Source organism: Pavona decussata, unplaced genomic scaffold, assembly GCF_977016875.1.
Source record: "Pavona decussata unplaced genomic scaffold, jaPavDecu1.1 SCAFFOLD_111, whole genome shotgun sequence".
Taxonomy (NCBI): Eukaryota; Metazoa; Cnidaria; class Anthozoa; order Scleractinia; family Agariciidae; genus Pavona; species Pavona decussata.
In genome coordinates this window covers 189,978-200,000 of record NW_028145525.1, presented here as the reverse complement: position 1 = coordinate 200,000, position 10,023 = coordinate 189,978, and the positions used below count along the sequence as shown (strand labels likewise).

At 38.7% G+C, this 10,023-nt stretch overlaps 1 long non-coding RNA gene and 1 pseudogene across 1 annotated transcript; both read left to right on the top strand.

Moving 5' to 3' along the window:
- Nucleotides 1-4,170: 4,170 nt before the first annotated feature.
- LOC146470761 (uncharacterized) lies at nucleotides 4,171-4,712 on the top strand. The gene is made up of 3 exons (XR_014866965.1): nucleotides 4,171-4,283; nucleotides 4,370-4,465; nucleotides 4,633-4,712. It is a non-coding gene; the product is annotated as an uncharacterized LOC146470761 (long non-coding RNA).
- Nucleotides 4,713-5,634: 922 nt separating this feature from the next.
- Nucleotides 5,635-9,978, top strand: LOC146470760 (uncharacterized; annotated as a pseudogene).
- The last annotated feature ends 45 nt before the right edge of the window (nucleotides 9,979-10,023 follow it).

Sequence of the window (10,023 nt, the reverse complement as noted above, 5' to 3'; positions counted from 1 at the left end):
AAAAATAAAGTTTCTAAGATCCCAAGGGCTTATTTTCCTTATACACCTTTGTATCAATTGAATCTCTTTCTAAAAAGACGTTTAATTAAATTTTAAGGAAGCAATTATGAATAAAACTGCTATTATTCTAATAGACTAAACAATGTATGCATTGATAGCCCATTTTCAATTTAAATTAAAACTTTGCAATTGATTTCTTGCTGATCTTTCAGTTATTGGGCTGGGTTGGCTTTCGGTCATGTGGTTTGTTCATTTTGGCTGGCATCCATGTGGTTTTTGTCTGATTATTCGGTTAGTCTCTTGTTGGCCGTCATGGTTTCAGCCTTATGTTCACTCCTCTTTCTGTCTGTCTGTCCCCACCCATACATCCGTATGGTTCAGTTATCTTCACTACTACTAGTGACACGGTTTTATACAAATAAATTAGCTTTCTACATGGGCTTAATCTTAAAAATTTAAATTTAAAATCTATATTAAAACATCAGAAGGTTTCCCTTCGTGTTTTAATATCAAAGCTGCAATGCTATAGAGAGAAACTTCATCTTTCTCCACCGATCTGACACACAAAGAACTTGTACGTTCAGAGAATGGCATCCTTTACGATTCACCAAGTCGTTTTCATTGACATGTGGAGCTTGAATGTGGATGTGCGTACAGTCAATGCACCCGATTACACCTGGGAAACTGTTCTTGACAGAGAAGGCCTGTTTGATTACAGTTTTCCTGTCCTCATCCAGGCAAACAATGACCACATGAGACATGGGACTGTGGATTTTGGAAAGTCCGAATGTATCGCCCATTACCTCCAGGAAACTTCCAGATGCGAAGAAACGTAAGGGTTCAAGACCTAGAACACGTGGTGAAAGTGTGTCATTACGAGTGGTGTTTAGTTCTCGCTAGATCATTGGACAACAAATCGGCAAGGTAATTTATGGAGTCTACCAAAATGGAATCTTGACTTGACGTCTTTCTCACTTAAGTATTCATTTAAATGTGCATTAAAAAGCCTAAAATACTGCAGTCTGGTTCGTCTTGCTGATGCAAGACAACCAAACAACAACATGTCGGCCATCTTGTTTTTGCGAGGTGTTATAAACTTATCCCAGATTTATTCCCTGAATAGTGCTATTCCTCCTTCCAAGAACCTTTCATACGCCTTTCAGGAACTGGCCCCTGATCTTTAGAAGTAGGAATCGGCGACAAATAACCTTAATAAACACTATCACTTACGTTTTAATGTTAGTATAGTTGTGTAGGTGGCAAATGTCAGTGCAAAATGTGTTTATGATGCTAGAAACAAAACGCCCACCATTTTGGTTGATACTTGTTGACTAAAGTAATCCCTAACCATCACTGAAGGGTCCTTTTTGCTCTTTCTTGAGCCTACAGTTCCATTGAAAATGACCAGCAGTTTAACATAAAAACGTATGCACCATTTCTCAGAACAGAGCACTGATCTTCAAGTTAATATTGGTTTTCACCATTCAACTCTTTGCTTTGGTTCGAAGCTTTGGTCAAATTCAAGCGACTTGGCAGTCAACATGCTGGGTATTTGTCCTTTAGAGAAGAAGAAGCGAGTGGAAAAGAATAAGAAGACAAATGCAAATACATGCAGAGTTCCTGAGAAGCAAAACCTGCATCTCAGCCTAACGGTTAAAGCGAAGAAGGGAGACAAAGGCCATTTAGAAGGTTTGTGACATCAGTTCGAGCGTACGAAATTGCTTCTCAAAATTACGCAAAAAAAAACCACTCACAATGCGAATCTTTTGATTGCTTGATTGTAGTTTCAAGCAGTGACCTTGGGCATTTTAAGTTATGAAAAACCCCTCTAAGGTAGTCACATTCATTGGAGAAGAATGACAAGTTAGAAGATAATCGATAAGCACAATCCACCCTGGCCCCAGTTGTTCAAAGGCCGGATAACTTTATCCGCTGGATAAGGTACTCTTCAGCGTCTAAAATATACTTCATGTTAAATGTTGTCCAAGGTTTCGTACACTCCCCAATTAAGCTGTGGTTAGAGTGCACATATTCGCTTGTGCACGAGGAAATACTGAAATCTTTGCACAGATTGAAACTGTCGGATAGTGACTTAACCACTGTATAAAGTTATCCGGCCTTTGAACAACCGGGGCCTGGTGTTTACTAGGCTGCGTTTGTACTTAATGTATTTGATTGCCTCATTAAAGAAATTCTATACATTCGCATCCCTAAACCAACACTAACCGTGCAAACAGATTCCATCCGCACCAAGGTATTTGTTTAGGCCGGTTATTGTAATTTATGCTCATCTTGTACCTTTCCTTATTTGCCTGCTATTTAACTAGTCTCTTGATAATGGAGTCACGATGACCCCAAAACGTTGAGCAGCAATAAATCTTTCCTGGTTTTTTATATGCCTTTGCTTCAGCAAATCCCTGCTGATCAAATGACTAAATAATTGTTCCATTTAGTGTTATTACTTTTATTTTGTAAACTAGTGTAAAATGGTGTAAATCTGTTACTACGTAAAGTCTTTGCATGTCGGTATTTGTAAGTTGTCGTTAGTTTTCTAATGTGTTCCTGTATTCGTCTTCTCCCACCTCGATTAGTTTTGTTACTATTTGCAAGACAAACCATTCATTCTGCTGTTTTTCAAATAAATTGTTGTTGTTGGCTTAACTGAGACGCAATACCACAGCTTTGGTGAGGCTGCTGGTATTGGGTCTGTCTTGGACAAGACTATTGACATAATAGGTAGCAGAATCACTAATGTCCTGTTGCTTTTCTTTGGACAAATGTGACCATTCCAAGGATGGTTGCAACCACTAAGCCTGGTACCAGTCTGTACTATTGCAAGTACACTGCACATGTGCAAGTTTTCAAAGCATCCTCTATTTAGTTCTTTTTACTGGAAAATGACTTGTCTCTCCACATGCTAGATCTTGTCAATCTTCTCCATACTTTTCACACTTAGCCTGTTACAGGAAGGTAATATCCAATGTTTGACATAGCTGTCAGGCGATATATCTTTTTGGAAAAAAAAAACATGGAGGAAGGTTATTTTTTATCTCTGGCTAATTTAGTCTGGGCAAAGATAGAGCACAGCACAATAAAAGTATGCATGTACGACACCTCAATTACAAAAGAAATACAGTATTTTCCTTCCGGTAAGTAAAATGTGTGTCATTTTTCTTAGTTTACATGGACGATGATTTTGACTACCTTGCCATAGTCAGGAACTCACTCAGAAGACAAAGCCAGATGCCAGAAAGGAGGTCCAGGAAACTCCAAACTACATCTTAAATAAGGATGTAAGTTTACCCACTCACTACAAATATGCTGTGTGGTATGTTATTTCTCAATATTGTTATTTCTTGGTTTTAGTGCATTATCACAAGATGCCAGGCATGATTCCAGTCGTGCAGCTATACTTTCTACTGTCGGCCATTTCCTTGAGGTGATGTTTGGAACTTTTTGTACATCATACAGGCATTATAATGGTCACGGAAATTCAGAGAATTGGAAATTTGTATTCCAGAGCTGGAAAAGTCATTGAAATTAGAAAAGCTTGTTTAGGTCATGGAAAAGGACATGGAAGTTCAGATTTTTATGTTTTAGCTGAAAGTTTACCAGTAAAGAAATTTAGGAAGTCTTATGTCAAGAATTAAAACAATGAGCCAGTGGGGCTTTCCACTCAATTTTTTTCACCATTTAGTCCTGGTTTCAACAAAACACTTCAGTTTCCAACGTCAAGGTTGTGGAATCGGTTAAAAAATTAATAATACTAAAAGAGACATGGCATTTTCCTTTCAAGTTTCTTTGTGAACCCTGTAACATTTCTGTGAAAAGAAATTGATATGCAGGGTTTTACAACTTATTAATATGTTAGTAATAGCTTGGCTTCATTTTCCTGAAGCGAAGGGTTGTATATGATCACTTTTTCTTACACATATCACCAACATTATTTTGGTTTTGTTACGCCATTGTTGTGTAGTAAATGCATAATACCTTAATGAATACAGTTATTACTGAACTTGACACTTCCCTTTATAAACTGCAGTGACATTGAATCATTTCCTTTTTTCTTTTACTCTACATTGAGTTTCAAAATAGTCGTTACGCAGCATTATGTTGAAATTATGGAGGTGTTTATTTAACAATATGATTTCGATTTTTGTTTATTAGCAATAACAAGAAAATCATAGCAGTGAGTAACTGGAGTAGGGCAAATGAGAGGAGCGCCCCAAGTTGAGAAGTCCCTATGACAAAGGAGGTGATAACAAATCTCGCAGGAAATCAAGGTTAAAGCTTTTACCTGTTAATGAGCCTTTGAGGACAAGACCAAATCATGGGTCACAATCGTCATTTTTCCTTCCTTGTCATGTAGGTCACAATGTCAGTGAGTTGGCCCATGATTGCCTGGCAACATTAGAGAACTGGTTTGAGGAAAGGAGCATTAAGAACTCCTATGACACACGGCATGGTAAGTGTATAGAAGAAGGAAAAATCTACATAGTATCATATTAAGGCATAGACATTTGTTGACGTGTCGTGCACCATAACTGTAGCTGAATGTCTGTGTTGCATGACAACTGATATGTGTTGCTAAAAGTTAATGTAGTGCGGTCATATTTTCCAAAATAATTGCAGGTACAAAGGGTGTCGCACATAAGATGAAAAAAGTTTGCAGTGGGACTCGCTGCAATGGAGGGGATCCCATGGTTTACTGAACTATCTGACAAAGGTAAACATATCAATTAGATTATATTATACTTTCCAACTGAGAACCAAGAGTGATAACAATAGTCACAGGACTTTTTGTCACAATTACAGTAAATTTTTTTTAAAACAATCCATTTGGCAAAACTAAGCTGTCATGGTAAAATTGTTTTCATTCACTTGTAACAGCAATAGCCACCAAAACTCATTCCTATTGGGCTATGAGAAACAATGATGGGACTGCACATGGATTTCAGCAGTATTTGCTGAATATTGTAGCCATTATCAGGTCAATGATGTACAATGTTATTTCCTGCAATGTCACTACATTTCAGAAATATCAGTAGAACCTAATTCCGGTAGAAATGGGTAAATGGAAAGAAATAGGAAAAGAGCACATGTTTGAGAACTGCAGTTTAAACCAGTAACAATCTGTTGAAGATGTTTGAGCCAAAGCCTAACTTTGTCAGGAGGGAGAATAGAGCCTCCAGAAACGTCTCATATTGCTTGTTGTAGTCTTGAACAATCTGAATAGGAGGCGGCGATCTTGCCTTGGGAAAAAAGAGCCAGATACTTTTTTAGGTCTTTTTTTAGGTTTTTTTTGGGCTTTATAGTGTTCTGAAAACGTTTCACTGCAATCTTTGCATCCTGCACCTTCTTTAATTGCATTGATGACAGGATAAGTACACACCGCAAGCAAGAGTCTGCCAGGAATGATAAGATCGTTAATTCCTAGAAAATTTAATACCATGAGGTCCATAAATAGATGAGGTATTATTCTGAACCCATTTATAAATCGCTTTTCGCTTCACTTCGCCGCCATCTTGAAAGAAAACCGCTGGTTAAAATGAATGGCAGTCAAAAAAAATGGCTTTGTTTTGGTGTTGCTAGGCATGAGCCAACCAGCAGGGGCGTGTCGGGTGTGATATACATTTCACTTCCGTTTTACTCGTTACCAGTTTCTTCGCACACTGTCGTTCTCAAGGCCGTAAACAATCACAGCGACGGTTCCTTCGGAACCACGTCCAAAGAAGCAAAAGCTCTCTAAAAGAGAAAGTAGAAAGATTATGTCTGAAAAGGGAAAAAAGGTGCATCTGCAAGAGGCAAGAAATACTTTCTCGTCAAGAATTCACCCTGCCTGCTCAATGGGAAGGTGAAATGAGGGAAGGCGAGCCCAGAACAATCATCGATTATTATTCACCTGGGAAGACAAAATACCGCTCGGCACCAGAGGTGGAGAAAGTACTCCGCGAAAGAGGGACGCATTTGTGCTTCGACAATGATGAAAATCAGCCAGAGCAGGTCTCAAGCAGCGAAAGCGATGGATATCATCCTACAGAAAGTGATCTAGAAAAGAATACTTCACTGCCCTCCACCTCAAAGGTCATCAAAAATCCTCAAGAAGTGGAAGAGCGTTTGTGTGTCTGCGAATCGACACAGATCTGTAAGTTTGTCGAAGACATCCACAAAACTTCTCGATGTTCTACGAGGAATGTAATGGTATGGTATGGTTTTGTATTGTTTTTCTTCTTCGTTTGTAAAAAGTTTTTTTCAATATGTGTTGTGTTTGGCTTCTCCGAGCTATTTTCTAACAACATGTTTCCCGATTATCACACCTGTCCAAAATTAACATAAGATCAAAAGTAAGAGATTTTTGTGCTTTTAGCCTCCATTATTTTGAGCGTTCTATGTTATTGCGTTTGAAGAGCCTTTGACACATTATTCTTGTAATTCCATTTATAAATTGTTAGGTACATTCAGTCAAAGTGCAGGTAGAAGCCTTTCATATATTTCCGCATCCTGCTATATATAATAGTATGTATGTTTTTCTAGGTTTGTTAGTCCCTTCTAAAGTGGAAACAGTGGCCCTTGGAGGAGCTATAAATATAACATATGCCTGCAGTGGTTGCCAGTTGCGGAGTGTTAATTTCCAAGGATCATCAACGGTGGAAGTCTCAAGGCGAACTGTGGTAGGCCTGGCACTTGCTGTAGCATTTATTGTTACAGGGGATGGCTTTCCAAAGTTTAACAATACTTTGAACCAGTGTCTTGGTATCCAAGGGATATCAAAGAATCGGTATTATGAAGTCATACAACTCATCTTTCCTCATATTCATAACATTCTAACTGAAATGTGCGAGGAAGCAAAAAACAACATGAAAGCTTTGGATGATGGAGTGCTTGGAAGTTGAAAGTGTGGAGTTGTTACATCAGATGGGGTATGGCACACAAGGGGCCATTTCAGCAAAAATGGCTCCTTTATTATCAAGAACTACCTCACTGGAGGTCTTCTTTGGTTTTGGCACAAGTGCATGAAAGGGGCTTCAGATGATGATGAACTGTATATCGGAACGGCTAAGTCAATGGAAGGTGTTCTGGCTGATGAATGTTATCAACAGGCAAAAGACGAGGGTTGCAATGTAGTTGTAGTTTGGCAAGATGGGGACTCAAGTTCGCAGAAGTCTGTAGAAAATGTTTTCGGTGAAGAGCCCAGAAGAGTATTCAAGTGTGGGGGTCATGTTGGAAGGGCGCATGCCAACAATCTCAAGAAACTTTCAAAACAAAAGGTATTCTCAGCCACACAAATCTCAAGATTGAAGGAAACATTTCCTGATGTTGAATCAGCTCAATGCCAGCGCGAGTCATAGCCAGTCCTGCAGGTGTCTGTCGGATACATTTATCAAAAATGCTCGCATCAACCACTTTCCCTGCTTGCAAGAGTGCAAAATTCCCGAGGATTATGGAAAACGTATGAGGGCCTTAGCAGATCACCACTCCAAAAGTGAACATAAATGGGATGATGGTGAATGTGACTTTCACCCACTGACAGTGTGCTCTTGTGGTAAATGCAGTGACGACAACGAGGAGCTATCTTGTGAGGGAAAAGCTTATGCCACAAAATCAGTGCTCAAGTGTGCATTCCATCATTTGGCTACGAGCTAAGGATGACAAAGCTGTGATACATACATACATACATACTTTATTGTTACCTCCCCAATGGGGCTTTTCAGAAACAATTATTTAAATACTTAAGTTACTAATAACTACACAATTAAAATTAATCACATTTAAAAAACAATTACAACATTATCTAAACTTACTAATCGAGAAAAATACTAAAAATAAATGAGGTTCAGGAAGTATTTACAAAATTGTCTAAAAGCTTATTCTTTAAGGTACGTTTAAAAACTTGAACAGAACGGCTTGATTTAAAAAGGGGGTCTAAATTGTTCCAAAGTCCAACAGTTCTGTAATAAAATGTTCTTTGACCTGAGGCTGTTTTAAAAAGAGGTATATTAAGCTTTTGGCCACTCCTAGTTGTACGCTTGGTAACTTGCTCGCGGGTCATGAATTGGGACATCAGATATTCGGGGGCGTGTCCGGAAATGCATTTAAAAGCCATGGTAGCTTGGCGGTAGTATAGTTCGTCCTTAACGGGTAACCAAGACAAATTTTTCAAGTGGGGAGTTACATGATCGTACTTTCTTGCGCCACTAACGATTCGACAAGCGAAGTTCTGCACAGCCTTCAATTTCCGTATATTTTTCTCTGTGGTATTTGCCCAGACGTTCGAGCAGAAATGGGAAGGGGGCAGTCAAACTTGTATGAGGCGCATTTTTATGTTCTTCCACATTTCAGAGCAAAGAGCCAAAGCTTGTGCAGGTATTTAAATACAAATAAGGGCTGCCCAATATCGCTGTGCAGTATATCTACAAGACAGTAATGTTGCTTTTCACTTATGATTTTCACCTCTCATCATACCATGTTTATCACAACTATATTATTACAATTTCATTTCAAAGAAAAAAGCTCATTATTACTAATATGCCTTGCCAATAAATCTGCTAGTATTGTTTTTCAATTGTGGCCAGTAAATTTGACCACTATCAAAACAAAATACTCATTCCTGCAGATGTTTATTGCACGAAATGTAACTCCTGTGGCCTTTAAATTACCAGGCACTTCAAAAAGAAAAAAAATTGGCTTCAAATCTTGCTAAATACACTGTGTTTATTTTCTTTCAGGTTGTATTACATAGCCTGCACTAACTGTGGTCTGGCACAGGTACTTCAAAAAAAAAAAAGAAGGTCTACATTAGTAAACAACTAGTCTTAGTATTTAGCTTCAAGTCTTGCTAAATACACTGTTTATTTTCTTTCAGGTTGCATTATATAGCCTGCACTAACTGTGGTCTGGCACAGGGAAACATGTCTTTGTGCTTTGAAAACCAAGGAAGCAATTACCATTGGGTTGTTGATTTGTACGAGCGATTGAAATTTCCAATCGTACCCGAGGTTGTTAGAGCCTTTCAGAAAGCCACACAAGAGAGAATGAAGAACCTGGCAAAGAAGAAAACTGAGGATGCAAAACAGAAGAGGATTTCTCAGAAAGTTGCTTGTGCCAAAGACCAGGAAGAACGCAAGAAATGGGTGAAGCGACAGGCTGTTATTCACACCTATGGTGTAGAGGGTGAGAAGGATGGTACAGAAGACTCCAATTTGGTGCAAGAAGCAGAGCAAATGTTAGGTGGGGAGAACACACAGATAGTAAGTGGCAGGAAATGCAAATGCGGTTCAACTAGTCACCAACGCACCTCAAGTTGCTTCTGTCCGCTCAACAAGAATAACAAGAAGTAACGGCATTTTTAGAACATTCCATTTCTTCTAGTAAGTACTCAAAGAGTACTGTGTGCATTGTAGTAATGTCTATAGCTTTGTTGCCTTGCCCTGACATGAGAGTATACATAGGCAAGGGTGGTTTTATCTGTCAAGCTAGTACTACACTTGCAAATTGAGTTCCTTTTCATTTCCTTTTCCTTGTATGCTACATGCATTGCTGTTCAAATTCAATGCTTTGTTCCTGCTATTGTCCACATTGTTCGAGCTTTAGATGGCAGTAATGGCAGTCCACTAGAATAGTGCGACATGATGCAACCATCCACAAGGTGCAAGAAGTGGTATTGATGGGGCAGATGAGATTGCAAATTTTATAAAAGCAAATTGGGCACCAACATATGGGTAAAAAACTCAATTTGGGGTCACTTATGTCCTAGCCATAAAAAAGTGTTTGATGTCTGCTAGATTAAACATTTTGAATTTATTTCCATGGTGCAGGGAGAGGGTTTTCAGTGAACTACGGTTTGCAATGAAATATGAAAACTGTGAACATCAGAATGGTTTTGGGATGTTTATTGTGTTGGGAGGCAATCATGGTTCAATCATGCGTCTGATTGGCATGATAAACATTCCTGAAATATTTCAAGACTTCAAGGTCTTCACTGTAAAAATAGACCACCTTTTATCAAGTTAGGTCTAACAAATG